Source organism: Hydra viridissima, unplaced genomic scaffold (genome assembly GCF_058129835.1).
Source record: "Hydra viridissima isolate aposymbiotic clone 2 unplaced genomic scaffold, HvirCarnegie_v1 scaffold_6, whole genome shotgun sequence".
Classification (NCBI taxonomy): Eukaryota; Metazoa; Cnidaria; class Hydrozoa; order Anthoathecata; family Hydridae; genus Hydra; species Hydra viridissima.
Genome location: NW_028324305.1, coordinates 18,672,874 through 18,694,575, shown reverse-complemented (window position 1 = coordinate 18,694,575; position 21,702 = coordinate 18,672,874). Strand labels below are relative to the sequence as shown.

Below are 21,702 nucleotides of genomic sequence, written 5' to 3'. Positions count from 1 at the left end.
CCAATTACCAAGTTTAATGGACCTCAAAACTCTTTGTCTAATACTCTAGATAGTATGTTTTACAAATAACATTTTGCCCGATGGTGGATAAGTGCAAGATCTACAAAAAGAGTGAACTGGATAATTTTTTTGAAGATTTTGTTTCTCTTATGATTCTTCAAATATTTCTGATAAGATAGTTATTTGGTCAGATCAAATAATATGTGCAAATATAAAATGGAGAAAGTGTGTTTGCTCAGTACAATAATCTTGTTATCACACAATTACATATTTGTATAAATTTTGGCTAAAAAAAAAAAAACTATACCCTCAATTGTAAATTAAAGTTTTCTGTTTCTAAACCTTAGTTTAACATTTATAGATTTATTTTAATATTGAATTTAGATTTGATATACACAAATGAGTGCTTTATATTTCTTTTTTTTTTTAAAAAAAAAAGTTTTCGAAAAATTAATGAAAATTGTATGTACTTTTGATACATTCAATAGTTGCATTAAATCCTTTTTTTATTCTCAGGCTATTTAGTACTGTCGTTATAACTGAAAAAAGTTTACCAATCAAAACTGGTTTCTTCTCTTTGGGTTAATTAAGCTGAAATGTATTGTTTATTTCCCACCCAAAAGTTACGAAACTCTTGGAACACATATTTCTAATTAGGCTGTTCCGGGGCCTTAATGGAAAAAATTTGAGTTTATTAAATTTATTTTGGAAGCTTGGACATTGAAAACATCCAACCAGACGCTTCAATCTCAATCTGTAGATGAGTCAGAATCTCAAGGTTAATTTTTTTTATTATCAACATTTTTATCATAGTTTTTGATGATAAAAAAAAAATTACAGTATATAAATAGTTTTTTTGTGTTAACTATTTGGTAAGTAAAAAAAAATCATGCACCTAGTCCAGAGCAAGAATTCATTTTTCATCCAAAAAATCCTATGAGAAGTAGATTTTCTCTTAAGCTGAGTGATAAATATTCAAATTCACGTGATGAAGAAGATTTTTTTTTAAAATACTTTAAATAACAATTTGCTTACTTAGTACTTATTTCAACTTTATCATTTTTTAGAATTAGAAAAGCAGCACAAGCTCCTGATTTGGTTTAAAAAATGATTGGCATTGAGTTTTCAACTTTAAATCATTTTAAAACTGGTAAATTAAAAAAGAAACATTCAATTGTAGATGATGGTGGAGTTTCTTTTAAAGAAATGACAAATAAGCGTGAGTATTTTTGTATTTACTTGTAAATATTTTATCAATATTATATTACAGATAAGTTATTAAAAGTGCTTCATGTTTGATTTAGTTTTAGAATTAAAAATTTATTGAATAAAAACGCTAATTAAATCTAGTTAAAAATTTACATGTTAAGTCATTTTTCACAAATGAATATATAAAAAATGAATAAAACTAAAATCTCAGCTTTAATTTTCAGAATTTCAATATGCTACTTTTATGGAACTGACAAGTCAGTTTTACTAAATTAAGGAAAATCAAAGAAAATCCTTGATCGCCTTGAACTTCTTGGAAATAATGAGGCAGGACCTAGTGGATTAATAACTGATGGCATTTTTACAGAACCACTTGAGACGTTAGAGATGTTTGACAAGGAAGAAAAATGACTAAATTCAGGTGAAGCATCTAGGTTTCGGAAAGAAGTTTTGTAAGCGCTATTTTTTTTTTCAATGTAGAAAGCTTGTTTGAAAAGAAACTTAAATCAACAAAATTTAAAATGTTACCGCTACAAACAAAGCTCAAAACTAATAACAAAGTTTATGTTATTTTGATTTAAGAGCATCCCTACACTGATGTAAACTGTTGTTGTCTTTCCTCAACGATAGTCTTTTTTGCTATGAAAAACAAGAACGTTATAATAAAACTTAAGTATGTATTTATCAAATAAAAGTATTTCAATAAAATATAGTTCTATATTTTGCTTGTTTTAGAAGCATTTATTCCAGAAAAAGATTTAATATTGACGTAGGAAATATTGAGACACTCGTTAGCCACTTATTAAAACGAGCCAAGATTGCAAAATGAAGAAGTTATATAAAAGTAATATAAGAGTTCTTTTTTTTGTTAGAGCATTTATATTATCCAATCTCTATTTAAACTAGTAAATATATTTTTAATATCAAAAAAGTAGTTATTCTCAGATCTTAGTATCATTAATGGTTGAATACAACAACCATAATTTTAATTTGGATTGTTAGCCTGACATTGCCTTAAGATGGATTTAGGGTAAGATCTTTTTTCTTATTACCCTTGGAGTCCTATGTTGGATTAGTATTAGTTGTCTAAGTTACCATTTGCGCCACGAAGAGACTATGTAATGTAGATTTACTTCAGTAAATCCGAAAGGCGAAAGTACTTCATGTCACAGAATTGTAGCTAACGAAGCAAGTATCACCGACCCCTAAGATTCAGCTTTGCAACCGATTTAAATTAATCTATTTTAAAAAACTATCACCTTTCAAAATTTGAGGGGATTCTGGACATAATATTCATACATGATTTCAATTCTTTTTTAACTAATAGGGCCATAATTCATTTACATTATGCCACACAAATATCACAGTTATTATGACCTCCAGTAGGATTAATCTGTGCGCCTAATTCCTCAGGATTATGGGATTATTTTTAAATCATGGTAGTGGGACAATAAAATTCATGGTCATTCAAAACTTTACGTTTTATCTTTGTCAGAGGTAACGTAACATGTGTCTAAGATTATTTGTTTTTGAAGTTCTTCGTCTCGTTTTCTTTTTTTTTTATTTTTTCAAAAAATCAACAATATGTTCTCTGCTTGCAAGGTTAGCATACTATTTGAAATGCAAAGACATACATTTAGAGTAGTGTAACCCTGGCTTTACCGTTATCAAAGACATACTTTGAGAGATAAATACAGTCTTTAAAGGTGTGGGGAAACCGTATTATGATTGTTTTTATTTTCAAATGGAAACAGGTTTTTTGATAATTTAGTTTATCAATATTAACCACCTAGATTTTTTAAATTATCAGAATATTACAATACACAGATCATTGTAAGAGTTTAAGTTATCATTATTGATTACTAATTATTTCTAATTACTAATAAAACGACTCATTATTTTACTCCACATATTATTGTTTAAACTTCATTTATTCTTTCTTAATAAAAGCCTTTCATGTAACTTCAGTTTGTAGTTTGCAGGGAAAAACTAAAGTTTGAAATAACGAAACCGAAACAACTTCTAAAAGATTTATGTTTGAAAAGAAACTTTATTGAAATTTTTCATAAGTAATTACAGCAAAAGCTTAAAAATGCTTTAAGATTAATGTTTCAACGTCATTATAGATAATATACAATAGATATATTTATTGCAACAGAGATCATTCAGATTTAAAACATTTTTTAGAATTTCGTTAGAAATTCATAATATTCTGCAAAGGTATATTAATTCTACATACTTATTTGAGTATAAAGATATTTTAAAAGTTAATTTTGAGCTTTGTTTTTATTTTAAAGCTATGTAAATTTTGTTCAATAAGTTAGGTTTTGTAAAGCTTTTTATTTAAATGAAAATTTATTTTTCTTATGAAACAAATTATCATCGAGAGACAAAAGGGCAAGAATACAGCTTGTTAGGGTGGTTGTTAGATAGCAGATGTTTAAGAGTATCTAACACATGCAACTTTTTTCAAAAGGTTTTCATTTTTTTTCGATTTGTTAAAATGTTTATAATACTTTTAGTTATTCAATATGGTACATTTTCTAAATTTGTTGTTTGTAATTGATTAAAATAGTTATTAAAAGTATTATATAAATCTAAATTTACTTATTTATTTTTAAAAATTTTACGGTATTTTACATTTTTTATTTTTTTCGTTAAAGTTTCCTGTCCATTTCAACTATGTTGTCACTTAACACATGGTTAGGTAGTAACATACTTTTAAATTTTCGCATTTTAATAACATTCTTAAAATCCTCTTTTCTTCCGCTCTTAATTTCATCAATTTTTTTTAATAAGATATGATACAAAATTGTTATTAACGCAATAAGCAATTCTAGAAACTCAATAGTCTCGCTTTTGGAAGCATATTTTTGAAATCAAATTTGATATGCTTCTTGTGACTAGTAGTTGTTCGAGTTGAAGGAACTAATTATTAAGCACCGGCGATTTTGTTCGTAAAATCAGCAAAAAGTCAATCCGACTTATTTATAACAGTCCGTTCCTTAAATATTTTACAAATCATCATACAAAAATTATTTTATTGCTTATGAATTTTTATTTTTCGGATTCTCTTTTTGATGTTCATGTTATTAATCCGAAAAGTTTTTACGAATTAATTTAACTATAATTCGCTTAAAAAATTATATCAATCGCGTTCGTTTCGCGTCACCATTAAATCGTGCGGTCCAAAAAAATTACATTTTTATTATGTGCGCGCCATAAAAATGGTGGGTTTCTTTTTTATTTTCAATCAGTCCTATTTGGAAATTTTAACCTACAACAGTTCGTTCAACAAATCAACCAGTCTACTATTCTTCACTTATATCTATTACGGTAAGCAATTATTATTTTGATTTATTGGTTAAAAATTATTCTGGATTATCTTTTTTTGCAGATTGGGTTTCTTTGCGAGTTAATTTGCTTTGCGAATGGCTACAATTAGTGGATTGGTCGGATAAAATTTATATTGTTATATAAAAATAGAGTTAGAGATAAAAGCTAGTTTAAAAAATTGTTACTTTCATTTCAACATTTAAGGCAAATAACCTTTAAATAGTTAGTTCTTTTATTGAAAATTTTTTGTATGCCTCAAAAATATCATTTATTATTAAAACCAATATTTAGGAAAAATTTGAAATAATCACTTTTTATTAAGGCAAATACAAAGAAAATATTGAGGCAAATATTTTAATAAAAACTCCATAAACCAAAAATGTAATTCGATCTGTTTTTTACGGATTTTAAATTCGATAAATAATCCGAAATATTATTCTAATCTGATCTTCCAAACTTAATTAAAAAAACAATAAACAAACACAAGAAAGAGGAAAGAAGAGGAGATGTTTACAAACATAGAAAGATACCAAGTGGAACTTGTGACACTTCTAACACTCAGACACGGCAAGGTAGAAAACAGGCTACCAAACCAGAATGGGAAGTCACTGGTATCAGTCAAATAAGAAATGTTGTTGACATTATTAGATGGGCGTTTGAGGACAGTCGACCATTTTCTATTGTAGAAACTGACGCACTCACCTGGATGATAAAAACTGGAACCAAAGATCAATTCAGAGCCATTACAGCGAAAATTATATCTACAATATATATTCCTTATCTTTTTAAATTCATCCAGGAGCAAGTAAAAAACATTTTCAATTCAGACAAGACAAATCTTGATGGATTGACCTTCAAATCCGACGTGTGGACCACTGATCACACCAATTTATCTTTCATGAGCCTTACACTACACTGTAAAGATTCAAAAATTTAATTAAAGCGCTTCTCGGTGGATATGTCAGAACAACATACAGAGGACAATATTGCCAAGAAACTCAATGAATCAATAAACTTGAACTTGATTTTGGAGTCAAAATCTGGGTAACGGTTGACGGTGCAGCTAATGTTTAAGGAGGTGCTAGAGAATCAATCGGTGTTCAAAGTGGAATTTTGTGTATCGACCATCGTCTAAATCTAGTTGTCAGTGGCGCTCTAAGTGATAAAAGATGTCGAAGTGGTCAATTCTCAGCAACAAAATAGCAAAATAAGTAGGTCACTTCAACCAATGCTCTTAAAAGCTATGACTTTCGTTAATGCTGTAAATGCCTTATATAGATCAAAAACGAAGTTAGTGCAAAGATAACCCGTAAGATGGAGCTCGGACCCCCTTCAAATGTGGTGAAGAATTTGAACCCTACTGTTTCTGAAGGTTGTAAGTTGACAGATCTTTTACCAAAAGAAGATGAAGTGGAATCTATTAAATCTGTCATCTAGCTTCTGAAAGGCTTCTCAGAATTCTCCGAGAAATGCAGCAGCGAAAAGTATATTGGCATTTGTTCAGTTATTAATTCCCTATACAACATCAGAGAAAGATTAGCAAGGGAAATGATCAAGCCAAAAAACGAGGTGCATCATAGCTTGCTCACTACTTCAATGAAGATCTAAACAAATGATTGCAAGTGGAGCTGATGAATATTGAATTCTCTATTGCTCATTTTTTAGAACCTAATTGCAAGACCATGTGCTTTGTGGATGAGGGGTAAAAATAAGTCAATACCATATACTAATGAGTAATTTTCGATATAATAATCTTCTTCTTTTCCTCCCTCATTCTCTTTGCAATACATTGTTTCTTTTCCATTGTTAGATTAGCCATTTACAAAGTTTATCAAGGGTTTGCATTAGCATAAAACTTTTGTTTATGTTAATAGTACTCTTAAAGAAAAACGGTTTTGTTCTGAAAATATTGCATTAGCTTTTCTTGGAGAGATTTCTTTAAACTACAGTTATACTAAAAGTAATTTTTTTTTACATTTTAACTTTGTTACAACTTAATTTTTGTAGCTTTTTTTTCTAATTACCCAGAAGTTCTTACAAATTTTGTTCCATTACTTAAAAGCTCTTTTTCGAGCATAAAAAGCGTTAAATTTGTTACTATTAAAGTCTCCTAAATGCAACAAAGAACAGCATTTTTAATTTGAAGATACTGGACAAGCTCTTAATGCAGCTCCTTCTCTATTATATTACTAAAACTGTAGCGTTTAAGTAAAAACCGTGTTGGTTATTTGCAAAAAATCCTATTATTAATATATCAAATTGCAGCTGCTGGAAGCTCGTTGTCATTTGGACAATCAACTCTTGGACTGTTACAGTTTTCCACATTATATATTTGAAGTTTCTTTAACGCATAAACCAATGCAAAAATGCTCAATGAAACGTTCTTTGCTCTAACGATTTTATTTGACGCGCTTTACATATTCTCTAATTTCGATTATTTTTTCGCATTAACATTCAGTAACGATTTGGTGTTAATTTTATAGAAATTTTAATACAAATTTACTTTGGTTAGTAATGTTGTAACGGTTTCAATATTGGTTGATATCCCTAAAAGCCCTTTGAGTTTAAGGCGCGTAGAACATATTTGAGTGCTAACATATTTCCAAAGAGTTCCACAATTTTGAGTGCTAACATATTTCCAAAGAATAGTATTAAAAAAATCTAAAATTTTTGGAACGATTTTTCACAAAGGTCATGAAAATGTTAAGTGATTTCCGAGTTATTTTGGATTTTTAAGTATGAGCAATGAACAGTGGTTTTGTTAATTAATAAAGGAGTAAAATAAATAAACTATAGGCATAAGGATTAGCATCACTAAACCTGTTGTCAGACTTTTAGAATTGGGCTATTATAAAAGTTAATAAGTTATTAAAAGTCCGGAATAACTGGCAATACTTTTTTTCTCAATTCGTACAGTAAATTCACATTCACTTAAGTTAAATCTCCCCTGTTAGAGATCTTATAAATATAATCTTGCCTATTAGAGATAGCGTTTGGGTTGTAGAATTTTATGCTGCGTTTTTTACTGTAGAACAAACCCATTAAATTTATTTCAAATATTGTTTATCCATGTTTGTAAAAATAAAACAAACTTTTTAAAACTTTGCTAAGACTACTAAAAAGGTTTAAATGTCTTTTGATGAAAACTGTGTAATGAAAAAAAAATGGATTCAAGAATCAATACTTTGTTTACCTGTTGTAACAGATGAAAGCAAAGAGAAGGGAGAATTAATTACTCTAAACTTTGGAAACTGAATATAGTTCAAATGAAGAAGGTATTTTTGCAGCAACATTTGAGGATAGAGAGAAGGAAAATAGGGAAGTTGAATTTAGTTCCATATTTCTCTCCATAAAATAGAAATCAAATTTAATAGATTAGAAAAGCTCTTAAAGAAAAAAGTTATCAACGGAGATGTCTGTTTGATTGTTATTTTATATGCTATTTTAAAAGATCTTTGAGTTTCTAGTCCGAAAAATGACTTGAACTTCAGCAAGCTGCGCCGCCAAAGATCTGCTTGAAGAAAACAATCAATTGAGTCTTGTAAAAACAAAATTCATCTACTGAATTGTTTGGTTTTAATTAAAAGAATAATGAAACTCTTACAGACACAGAGTGTAGAGTTCAAGAAAGTAAACTAATGTTGTTCCAATATCATGATATCATTATATTAGATATAATCTCTGTGATTGCTGCCAGAGAATTTGAAAAAAAACTCTTCGATAGTGAAAGAAATGCATTAATCTGAATATTGAAGCTAAATTTGTGAAGACTTCTCGAAATGGTTAACATGTTTAATGAATGCCAACTAACTTAATATGCCTTTGTGGAAGTTAAAAGAAAACCATTTTCAAGTAGTGTTGTTAATATCAAAGCGATAGTATTGTAAGATTTAATTGCAGATAAATTGAACTTGCTCAAAATAATATGTTTCCTTATTTAATACAGTTTAAATAGTAGGGATAATGTTATCTTCTACTAGTAGACAGCTAAAGCTGGCCACAATAGTATGCAAAATGGTTAACTAAAAAAAATCGGCTGTGTATGCTTACCAAGAACGTTTTGCTTAGGAAATTCAAAAACTTTGCCTTTGATTTTACTAGATTTAAGTGCTTACTCCAGTGACAGAATTCGCTACTTTGGCAAAAACAATATTAAAACCAATTTTACATCTTGTTTTACATATGGTTTTCTGGAAAAGGTCAACTAATTGATTGTTACTTTTGTAAAACACAATGTTAGAACTTTTGCCATAAATTCACCAGTAAATTTAGCTCACTACCAAAATTAATCGCGAGATGTACAGAAAAATATCAATTACCTGTAAATAGTGGCTGTCGTGAACTTTAAGAAGATTGAATATGGGCTTGTTTTTATATATTGGAATCATGAAACGAAAATTGAACGAACCGATTATTGATACAATTATTATAGAAGATGACTTCTATAATGATCTAAAAAACTTTTATCATCAATAAATCTTTTTCATTATTTTTCTTAAAGTCTTAGGTAAACAACTTAAAAATCATAAAAGTTCAAGAAACTGGCTCCTGATAAAACGTGATATTAAACTTCTTTAAAGACTAAGTTACTAAAAATCCGCAACATATACAGTGTTGGAAAAAATAATAACTACACTATCTAAACAATTAGAAAAATGCGTTTTATTCACAGCAATTGATGTTAACTGATATTAATTTTTATGTTTTTATAAACTTTATTGTTCAAAACTATATTTTTAAAAAAATTATGAATTTTTTCAAAATTTTTCTTATGTTTCTAACAATTTTGTTTAAAGTAGCTGGAAATTTACTGGAAAAAATAATAAATACGGTAATGATTAATCTTTTTGTTTTCTTTAATTTTCAACAGTCATTAGTTTTCAAATATGTCTTTGACTCTGGTTATTATCAATACCTCGTAGGAAGAGGATATGTTGGGGGTAATAGCCTCTTCCCCCATATTTATTTATAAGAAAGGGGGTCACTTCCTTCACCCTTCCCCTTCAAATCTCCAACCCTGGCTGTGTTAGTCACTCCCCCTAAAACTGATATGACCTTCCTACGCTACTGATTAATATTTTACTTTATATTTTGAAACAAAGAATGTTCAATAATTTTTTAATACATGTTCAGTTAACTATTTACAGTTAGCTAATATATTATATTAATATCATTTCAGTTAATTAATTAAAATTAGAGTAAAAAACATTGCTGAAGTTGAAGGTATTGCCTCTTACTTTGAATCTGTAAGTATTTTCAATATTTTAAAATATGATATGGTGATATTAGTATGTATATTAGTAAATTAATTCATACAACAGTTTTAACTTAAGATATTATGGGTAGAAAGTCACATTGCACTTCATCTGAGCTCTTCGTAATTCAACGGCTTAAAAGCAGGGGAAAGTCTTATAGAGGGATTTTAAAAGTAACTAAGCGTTCTGTTGGAATAGTTCAAAATGCTCTTAAACCAAAATTCTTTCTGGAAACTAGAGGTCGCAAAAAAATTACAGAGAAGATAAATTAATTATTTGTGAAGCTAAAAAAGATCCATTTACCTCCAGCAACACCATTAAAAAAAATTTAGAGTTAAATGTAACAGCACGAACAATTCGAGGGCGTTTTGTTGAAGCTAATTTGTTTTTAAGATCACCAAGAAGTGTGCCATTATTGAAAAAGTGACATAAAAAAAGCCAGAAAAGAGTTTTGTCATAAATATTCTGCATAGACAAATATGAAATGGGGTACAGTTTTGTGGACAGATAAATCTAAATTTAATATCTTTGAGTCAGATGGTAAGCAGTTTGTCCGCATGCCACCAAATAAAGAGTTTAACCCACATTACACTAAAAAAACGCTTAAATTTTGTGGTGGAAGCATTTTGTTGTGGGGATGTTTCTCGTCATCTGGCATTGTTCCTAACTATTTAATAACAGACACTATGACCGCTGATATTTATGCAAATGTACTTAAAGAAATAATGCTTCAATATGCTGAGGATAACATGCCGCTACTCTGGATATTTCAACAAGATAATGATCCAAAGCATACAGCTTCTATCGCATAGAGATGGTTCCAAAATAATGCCATAAGGCTATTGGACTGGCCAGCACAATCGCCAGATTTAAATCCAATAGAAAATTTATGGAAAATTGTAAAGGGTGCGGTTGCAAAACAAAAGCTACGGAACAAAGAGGATCTGTGGGAGGCTGTGAAAACATCATGGTACGCTATTCAACTACCAACATGCCATCAATTGGTCAACAGTATGCCCAAAAGACTTATCGAAGTTAAAAAAAATAAAGCAGATGCAAAAAAATTTAGTTAATTTTTGTAAATATCATATTAAGTGATTGATAAACATTTTTCAAAAAAAAAGAAAAGTTTGTTTTTATTCTTAATTGTTTTTAATTATATTTGTGAAATATTTGTTTTACAAACATTGAATTTTCTTGTTTTTTTCAAATATACGATCAAATTAACCATTTCTGTATTTATAATTTTTTCCAGTAAATATCCGTTTACTTTAAACAAAATTGTTAGTAACATTAGAAAAATTGAAAAAAGCTTCATAAATCTTTTTAAAAATATGATTTTTAACAGTAAAGTTTATAAGAACATAAAAATTAATTTCAGTTAACATGAATTGCCGTGAATAAAAAGGATTTTTTTAAATGTTTAGATTTAGTGTATTTATTACTTTTTCCACCACTATAAATGGGGATTCTAGTTTTAATACAAACTAATTTATATTTGCCCCGTAATTGTTTAAAGTTGTTTTTACTTTTTCTTCATACATTGTTAACTGCGCAAATTTAGAATTTATTTGTACAGATATTACACATAAAATATAAAGTTCACAATATATTTGACATGATACTAAGTTCACTATATGATAAATGGATAATCCAGTTTTAACGCAACTTGATGATGAATTTTAAGCTCAAGAGCCAAAGGAATTACCTCTTCAACGTCCCATACTTCACCAATATGGTTATGTAACTCAACCAGCTTGTCAGCAGCAGCATGAAGGGTCACAAAATTGTCCAGCACCTGATGAATGCAAGCAAGTAATAATGCACCAACCAAGTAAAAATATTAATTATATTTGTAAGAAACCGTTCAATTTAAAGATAATATTTAACTTGTTCTAAATACTATTTTAATATCATACAATTTTCAAGGAATTCCGTTCAACAATGCTATTGCACTGGCGACAAGTGCAATAGTATTGTAAAAATATTATAGTAAAAAAAAAAAGAAGAAAAAAATTCCTTTAAATCAACTAATAAAAGAAAAAATATTTTAGTTGTTGTCTAAAGACATTGTTTTATAAAAATAAAGTTGTATTGTTTTTTCATTCAAAAATGGTTTGTTAAATAATTTAAAAGTTTTCTGCGTTTAACATTTTAGTTTTTGATTTCAGGCACAGTACAATGGATAAGTTTACGTCCTATACGTTTCTCTAGTTATCCACCTGGTCTTGAATCCTTAATGTAAGTTGACCAAATTCAAGTCGAACAACTAGTTGACCCACTTAAAAGTAAGGATTATAAAATGCATTCTTTGAAGCTGAAATTTTCTAGCTCTTTAAACTTTTAACAAAAACATTTATTTACATTTTTATTTCTTTAAATTCAAATGCTTTTCTTCTATTTTATTTCTGAATTTCTTTCAACTAATACACCTTTGTTATTCGCCTTTCAAAGTGAGAGGGTCACGTTTTTAATTTCAGTAAACTTATTTTTCTTCAATTAAAATAAAAAGTCTTTTACTAAAGATGCAAATATACTTTTTCATCTGGATAAACTAGGTCAAAATTAAATTGTATTAAAACATGCTGCTGTAGATGGTCTTGATATCAAATTAGGAAGATGATATAAATGCATATCGTTTTTCTCACAAATAATATTTGTTGATTTTTAGTATGACTTGACTCCTTTTGTTTTTAAAATACATTGTATAATATATAGTTACATAGTGTATATTATTTAAACAATTTATGCAACATATAGCAATATCTACTCACGCATGCTGTTAACGTTTGGTAAACTTCTTTTTTAAATTAAAAAATTATTGAACTAAATTGTGCATGCTCCCTAGGGAAGTATCTTACATTTTTAAGAATGGATTTAAAATTAAATAGCACCAAGTGTGGACACATCTTAAGATGAACATTATAAAGGTCTAAGGATATTCACCGTTTTCAAATTTCTAAGATACACAGTGATCAATGAGCGTTAATCGTTCAAACGGAATAACAATTTTGGTTTAAAAATAAAATCCCAGTTTCCACAGTTTGTTTATGACTTTTTAACTCTCTCTGCTCAATAAACTTTTTCTTACGTTTAGAATCGATTCCGCATTTTTCGTAAATTTCGAGCTAAAGTTTAAACTCTTATAGCTTTCATGATTTTTACATAACTATTTACTTAACACTGTTTTTTTTAATTTTTTTAAGAATTATCTGGAAATTTTTTAAAGTTTAAATAAATGGGATTAAAATGGTTACTTTCTTGTTGCATAATTACCAATATTATATATACGTTCTAAAATGACCCAGAAAATTTTAAATTCATTTTCTATCAACTAAAATTATTCTCTATTTTTCTATAGTATTTACAGGCATTAAGACATGTAATTATTACAACATAAGGAATTCAATCGGTCGAGATATTTTTCTTGCAGTAGAAGGTATTATGAAATTTAGATACTATTTTTTTAATGTTTTGTTAAGATTTTTTATTATTCATCTTTTGTAGTACTATTTGCAAGCAGCAGATATAATCAACAAAGATATTTTATTAGCTATTAATTATTTTAAAGTTTGTACAGCATTTACTAAATATTTTAATTTGAAACTTTTTTGTAAAAACTTAGCCATTAACTCCTGAAAAATTATTTCCAAAATCATTATTATCTTTAACCTCTTCTTTTTTGTGCCTTCTGTGAATAATTAATAAATGTTAAAAACCTTTTTTTCTTTGTTATATTTGTCAAGATACCAATTTTTGTACACGACAGCTTTGTGGTCCTGCTCGTCCTTTTAACATTATGATTTTTGATGATAACAAGCGAGAAGTAATACATTTAAATAGACCTTTAAAATGCGGGATGTCTTGTTGTCCTTGTTGCTTGCATGAGCTAGAGGTTACTTCTCCGCCTGGTATTATTATTGGCTATGTGAATCAGAAGTAATTAATACATAATGTATTTTTCTGTACTATACCGTGTAACATGGCAACTTTACATAGCGGGGCAACATAACACACTTTTTTCCTTTCAATTTTAATGATAACTTTCGCTAATAATAACTGATTTTTATTATTTGACCTTCTTAACATCTATAAAAAAGTGTTACTTAGCATTATTCTATGATTTTACTATAAAATTTTGAGTGATTTTTTCAAACTTTAATAAGACCTACTTTTTACATTTGTTTCTGTTGCTGAAAAGGTTTAGCTGAAAATCCATTAAATCAACCACACCGAAATATTAATCACACTGAAACATCAAAACTAATTATTCTTGTACCGCGAATACTCAAAATGTATAAACAACCATTTATAGGCGTATTAACTAATCAAAACACATAAAATTTCAATAAACTATAAAAATTCAGCAAAGTAGGGATGACTTTACATCTAAAATAATCCAGTTTAGTTTTACGAAGCAGGTGGAGCACTTGATCTTATTTTAATTTTAGTAGTCAATTTTAAGCCTTGGTAATTTTTGGGATTATTGACTAAAGGTATGTATAATTAATGCTAAATGATAGATATTTCCATTTAAAGTTATTATTTGACCCAAGTATTAACTACATTTTGTATTTTTCATTTTGAAAAACATCAATAATTTAATCAGAGTGATCAGAAGTTAAAAAAGGCAATTGGAATCTCGTAACAAGAATTACGATGAGAACTAGCTAGAATAAGTTTTAAAATACTTAAACGCCAAGATATTAAGCATTCAAAAGGCTGGTGTCAAGTATAGCATTCCATTTAAGGCAATCGAAAACCTCCAACAACTAAAACACAAAAAAACCTGGCGGTCAAACAGCTCTGAGAGAAGAGGTCAAAAGGGTAGTTTGTGAAGTAATTAAAGTTGCTGCAGATTGGGGCTAACCCATGGAGCCGTAAGATATTGGTCTGTTTACCCAACGTTATTAAAAATCAATTCGAATTTCCACCTTTTTTAGGCAAAATATCAATGACTTAACTATGAAAAATGTTTTGATAATCAGCATAATTCTTATATAGCACGAAAAATAAGTAAAAACTTAAAAATTATATTGAAATCATTAAGTGTGTAAAGTTGCCCCAAATTTAAAAATTGCCGAAAAATAAGCATTTTTTTGTGGAAATTATAAGTTCAAGTTCAAAATTCTGATTTTTTTTCAACTGAATTCTTAAAATCATAACTTCCACATAATTTGAAATTCTTTTATTTCAAATGTCCTAATTGTTTTCAAAATTTTCTGCATAGAATTTGAAAAGTGTGTAAAGTCGCCCCGTTACACGGTAACGTTTATTGATAAGCAGTGAGTTGGTATTTATCAAATTATTAAAAAATTTAGAGATTAAACTCATACAAAGTACTTTCACAGTTCAAAGGAAAACTTGTTGTTTTAGGCGGACTTGTTGTGCATCGTTAATTGAGGTTTCAAATGCTCCAAAAAATGCGTTGCTTCTAATTGAAGGTCCTGTTTGTACAAACAGAGCGTTGTGTGGAAATGTTGAATTTAAGGTAATCTATATTTGTTGACTTACATATTTTTGAACGTTATATTGGAATGTGTTTGTATTTTAAATAAATGAGGTGATAACTTTATTTGAATAACTTTTCTGTAATGTTGTTAAAGTTTTCATTAGCAAAATTTCAGAAATCAAAGGTGCTTTGGGGTCGAAAATATTTTTTCTGAATCTATTGTAGCCTACATGCCCTTTCACAGGTAGCGCTCCGCTCCTTTATAGTGATGAGAAGAGAGCCAATGTTAGTAAAAATAAACTTGTTTTGATGTTGGTATATGCATGGAAACCAAGATTAACTGATTATATTAGATACCAGTAAGAGAATGTCGTGACCTGTAGTCCGTATTAATGAAAATTTATCAGCGTAGTGCCAACCAAAAATTGTTGATAGAAAACTCATCTGTTGTGTAAGCCGCTATCAAAGTGGCTAAGCTGCCAAAATTCGAACATATTGCATATTCTTATGCGCTTCATTAGTTTTAAGTAATAAAACCGATCGCATTTGATTCATTGTGAAAATTGTGCAAACATCTCTTCCTCAGAATGCTGTTCTTGGACAAGTTTATTACCTCACGTTAGATCCCAAGTATCTAACAAACAAAATAAGCAACAAAGTTGCTATCTAACATAGCTTGAATGCCTTGCACTACCAAACGTTATTGCAAGTCTAAATTTTATCAAAATCCTCACTGAGTTAAGGAGAATTAAAAACATTACTTACCTCGTTAAAGTTTCACACGATGACTAAAGTAACATTCTTTGAAGTATGAAGATGCGGCGTATAAATATATGTTAATTAATAATAAATAGAGGGAAAAAACACACTTTTATTATTGCATTTTATAATTAATTCACTGCGCCTATGCCCCCCCCCCTCCCCTGCTAATAAAATCAAGGCAAACAATCCTTCTTTTCTAAATTTAATATATCATGTAATATAGGTTTTGTCTATGGATGGTACTAATCAAATCGGACGAATAACTAAACTGCGGGCCGGTCTCCATATAGAAATAACTGATGTAACTTGTAAGTTTTATGCTTTTGATTATTACTATCAAATCTTTAACGAACTAAGATATAAGTAACAATAAAAAAAAACCAGATCGAAAAGAAAAAGGAACATGTATGTTTGATATTGTTTTTGTTATTGAAATTGTTTTGCTTTTTTTTCTTTTATAGTTCCATTGGACCTAGATGTAAAAGTAAAAGCTGTTATATTGGGTGCATGCTTTTTAATTGTAAGTTTTTCTTAACACAATCATAATTTATATCTTGATGAGATAAAAAAAAAGTCTACAACGAAAAGTCTCTTTTTAAATTAATCCGTTTAATTGCGAAAAATATTTATCGGATTATAATTTTTTATTTATTATTTAAAATTTTTTACTATTTGATCTGTTTTCTGGTCTGCAATTTATTTTTCTAATGCTGAAATATGCTTTTCTCCAGGATTTTATGTTCTTCGAGACATGGAGCAGCCCTTTGCAACACCTACAATTAAACGGCTTTTGAAATTTTTTTGAATAAAACTTATATATATGCGTTTTGTTGATTTTTCGTTTGCACTTTTACAATATTTAGTTGTCATGCTTCATTTTAACAAGAACAGCTTCAATGGATTCTTTTATCTGATTATCAAATTCCCAAATGAAATTTATATATCATAAATAAAGGTTCTCTTTTCTTTTAAACAATTTTAGTTAGGAATACCCTTCCCTGTCTCCAAAACTCCATATGCCTCACACCCTCTTTGCTTTCTCTTTCGGGAAGGGGTGGATGGAGAAGGAAAGATTGGATCAACGGTTAAGAAACAATATTTTCCTCAGCATAAACATTAAGTTTGGAAATTTGTAATATAGGTAATCATATTTTATTATATCAATATTAAAAAAATTTACAAAAAAATTATTGCTATTTATTGCCTTTTCTATTGAAATACTGCGGATTAATAGTTAATTGTTTTACAAATTTTACAATAAATATGATTGGCAACGGTTCAAAAAACAAGATATTATGCAAGCATTATAAGCACCATTTAAGATTTAATCTGCCTTCATTTTAGACCATGTCTGATTATCTCACTCGGTGTTAAACTTCTTAACTTCGCTAATCCAATCCTTTGTCTTAACCCTGACTTAACTTGGTTACCTAGTTTCAGCATTGTATCACAAAAATAACATTTTTAGTAATGTGTTTAATAAAACATTAACGCACGAAAAGTGCGTAAAAATGCTGAGGACAAGATTGTAAAAAATGGAACTAAAATGAAAGACAAACATCAGTGATTGCAAGCACTGACTTTAGAAAAAAATCTACGAACACTTTATGTACCTTTAGCTTTTCATAACATGAGCTTTGTACTCGATGGCACTGTAAAAATCTCTTGTAGACAATTTGGAACAGTTCCACATTAACTTGGGATGAAATCAATAATTACGATAGAGTATTCAACTTTGAATGATTTCTCAGGATCTTTTACAGATTCCACCTGCCCTTCAATGTCAAAAGGTATCTTCTTCGTTCTGCCTTCTTTTTATCTAGAAATCGGAGTTTACACTTATCTTCCAGAACAATTATTTTTGTGAAAATAAAACACTTTGAAAACCTGAAGAACGATATTCCACAAAAGTAGCTTTTAGTTGTTTTAGATTATCTGAGCTATATCCATTTCAATGTCAGCTTTTTGCAAGATTTTACTGGTTAAATTCAATTTGGTTAGAATATCAAACCAGACCATCAAGACTGTTAAAAACTTCACTATTCTAAAGTTATCGTGAAAAGCAGTTAGTTCACTTCTAACTTTCAAGTCTGTTACATATAGCAACTAGTTACCTGGTAGCGTATAACTTAAACACTGCGTATACGACACTCCAAACGTGTTTCTAAAAGTGATTCAGAAAACAAAAGAGGAGCTTGATTTTTTAATAATTTCTAATTTGATGTTGAAATAGCAAATATTGTGTATATCCCTTCCAAAAAAGCTACCGAGAACTGTCAGCTCATTTTAACAATAAGGCTAGTTAATTTAGTTATTGCATAAATAGTTTATTGGTTGTTATGTTGCTTCAGAGAAATATGAGCAAAGATTTTTTTTACCAAGAGTACAAAGCGGCGGTGGCTTGATAGTTATATGGGGATGAATTTCTTATAAGGAGATATTTTTATAGAAAATTACAAAGAGACTCTAGAAAATAAGCATTTACCTACTGATAGATCTTTTTTGAAACGCATAAAAAATGAATTTTCCTACAGACAACATGTTCTACCCTGGCTAGTATGATAAACAGATCTTAATCTCGTCAAAATTATTTGGTTAAGGAAAACTATAAATGATCAAGAGAGAACGTCGAAATTATTGTGCAATTGAAAATTGCACTTGATAAAATTCGGAAAAAAATTCCCAAGAAATTATGTATGTATATACATAATTCCTTTGTAAATATTTTGGACCAATTTTGTGCACATTTGGACCAACTTAATTACTCTACTTGCTAACGTAAGTCGAATGATTGAGTCGGTTTACTTGAAATATGGTGTAATAATCGATACATTTCCGACCTGAATGGTATTTATATATTGATTTAAACGACAAGTTTATAGAGTGTTAGAGTGGCCCTCTGAGAACTGCAAAATTAAATAAGCTGTTCATTAATGAATTAAAAAAGTGGAGCTACAGATTAAAAAAGATGCTCAATTAGAGGCAAAAAAAGTAAAAACAAAAAAGCAAAACTGAACAAATGATTCTGAAAACATATCTGAAAAAATGTTGACAAGGTCTTCGATGATCTAGAAAGTTCAGAGTTCTAGAAACTCTGCTCCTTCTAAAGAACTAGAAGATGGGTTTGATAAAGAAAAAGCTAATGATGACGTTAAAGTAAACAAAAATAATGATGTTCAAAGATCCAGAAAGAGGCATTATTGATGCTGAACATTAAGAGCAAATTCAAAATAAAAGTTAGGAGTGGCGAGTTATTTTGAAATGATTTTAAAACTAAATCCTTTAGACTTAAAAGGCAGGGATTCTCTTATTCCAAACGGCTTTAACACAGAATGCAGCTTGCGCTACTATTCTGTATCTCTCTTTTTTTAGTGCAAAATCACAATTGTTGTAAGAAAGAAAAGTTTTCCCCATTTAATAAGTCTTGAAATGTAAATATTGATCATAAGGATTTATTATTTATCTTTATCCTTAGTAGGTTATGGTCATGTTCACCAGATTTAGATAAGCATCAATAAAGTTAAACAAAAAAAGAACTAAAGTCACAGAATGTAATAATTTGCATATATCATGTTTGAACGCACCCGCGTTTTGGCTTTTCTTGTCGTTATTTATTTAATCTTTTATTTATTGAGAAATTGGGGTGATGTAATTTTGAAAACATCGTGAGTTTCACACTGCGAATGTCATTTTCACTACTTAATAGCATTGAAGATTGATCTGCTTGAAATCTATGAACCATTAAAATATGTTGCAAGTTTCTGTTCGGCTAGTCTTGCGGTTTCAGATGCGATAAGACATTTCTCTTATATTTTTAGAATTTAGCACTTTAAAAGGTCTTGAAATAGTAAAAAATAGTTTTCAGGGAAATTTGGCTTTGTTTTTACCAGATAGTCTTGCAATTAAGCAAATCTGGAAGTCACAGGTTGAAGTTCTTATCAGTGTTTTTAGGCTGATTGAATTAAACTTAAGAAGTTTAGCATGAGATTCAACTTGAGAGTTAACTCATTCAACTTTTACAACTTTTACCAATAGAATTCGGGCTTTTTTTATTGTGACCAAATCAAAAGTTGTCATTAAAAAAAATGGCACCAAACTGAACTTTCCACACTACTTTACTCAACTAACTGGAATTATCGAAAGAAAATCATCTAAATTGTTTCGTTTCATCCTATAAGACAGAAAAGGGCAAAGTTGTTAACCAAAATTGACATACTTATTATACTTCTCTTTTAATTTTGATCATTTACAGGAACATCCTACTTTAAAAAAATGATACTACCTCCGTTCCAAAATAGTCGTCATATTTGACGCTAAATGTTTGTTCCATAATACTTATCCCATTTAATCAAACTTGTATGGCTTCGCTTTTGTTAGACCAAATTTCAAAAGTAATAGTTTGTTGAAAAGAGTTATTCAAGGCTTTCTAACAAGCTAGGGCACTTAGTTGATCAATAGGTGAATAAAAAACTGCGTGTCATAGCAGTAATATTTATTTTAGCTATTCAATATTTTAAAAACTTTTGTATTCTCCACGGCTTCTGTATTACATTTTAAATTTAAAGGGAGTCAACTTTCTCATCAAAGTTTTTCTTTAATTAGGCCAGATTCACACTTTAATACAACTAGGTTTGTGTTGTGAGTACTACTAATTTTTTATCGTAAATTTTCATTTTTAGAAAATAATTAGTGCGGTACGAATTTCGCTAATCTTTAAAAGAAATTACACAAATAGCATACATTTTTAATATTCTGACCAAAACTATCAAAATGTGACAACATTTATGGAACGGAGGTAGTATCTTTTAGATGGAGAAGCTTAAACTTCGAGTTAAAAATTATATTTGAGAGCGTTTTAAAAACTTAATGTCAAGCGCACATATTTTACTAGTAACCAGCGTGCCTAAAAGTAAGTTAAATACAAACCCTAAATCTATCCCTTTTTTAGTTTTCTCTTAGGTAACAGGTGTAAAATTATACTAAAAAAGGTGTGCAGTAGAGAAAACTCCTAAAGGGTTTTAAGTCACACCATTTTGTTGTATTTCATGCATGAAAAAATGCCGGATATATAACAAATAATATGAGAGACTGCGTATCGTTTCATCTCCATATCGTTATCATACCATTATGATATCGGGAAAAAAAGTGTCATCGGAATGACTACGACGTGCTATTGTTATAAAAATTTTAACCGGTATTTTAGTTAGTTTAAATCTCGGTATATACCAAATTTCTCACCTTTCTGAGGATTTTTTTTCTGATATTATATCAGAATGATAACGATATGGAAATGAAACGATACGCAGACCCTTAATGTAATACAAAATATTATGGTACACAGTTCATCTTACCTCGAGTCTCCGAAAACCAAAAACCGCTTTGCTTAATTCAGTGAGGCGAAGAATTTAGCCATTGCAAGCTGCACAAGACAAAAACTACTTCAGCAATATACTCTTGCAGCTATATATATGATCGAGTTAAAATTGTAGTTTTTACAGTTTTAGAATGAAATTTATTAATTTCGTGAGCCTTCTTCCACACACAAAATTTGTTTAAGGAAATGTGACTGAGCAAAATAAGAAAACTTTTTATTGTAGAAAGTTCCTCTTTTTGTTAACATTAAATAATCAAAAACTCGCTTTCCATCTTCAGAAATCGATATCTTTTCGCTAACTAATGACGGTTGAC

The 21,702-nt window shown here is 29.1% G+C and overlaps 1 pseudogene across 1 annotated transcript; it reads left to right on the top strand.

Moving 5' to 3' along the window:
- The first annotated feature begins 3,397 nt into the window (after window positions 1–3,397).
- LOC149887369 (phospholipid scramblase 1-like) lies at window positions 3,398–16,840 on the top strand (annotated as a pseudogene). The gene is made up of 9 exons (XR_016453625.1): window positions 3,398–3,685; window positions 11,488–11,634; window positions 11,972–12,088; window positions 13,162–13,239; window positions 13,547–13,739; window positions 15,177–15,291; window positions 16,238–16,322; window positions 16,476–16,534; window positions 16,746–16,840. The product of XR_016453625.1 is annotated as a phospholipid scramblase 1-like (transcript).
- The last annotated feature ends 4,862 nt before the right edge of the window (window positions 16,841–21,702 follow it).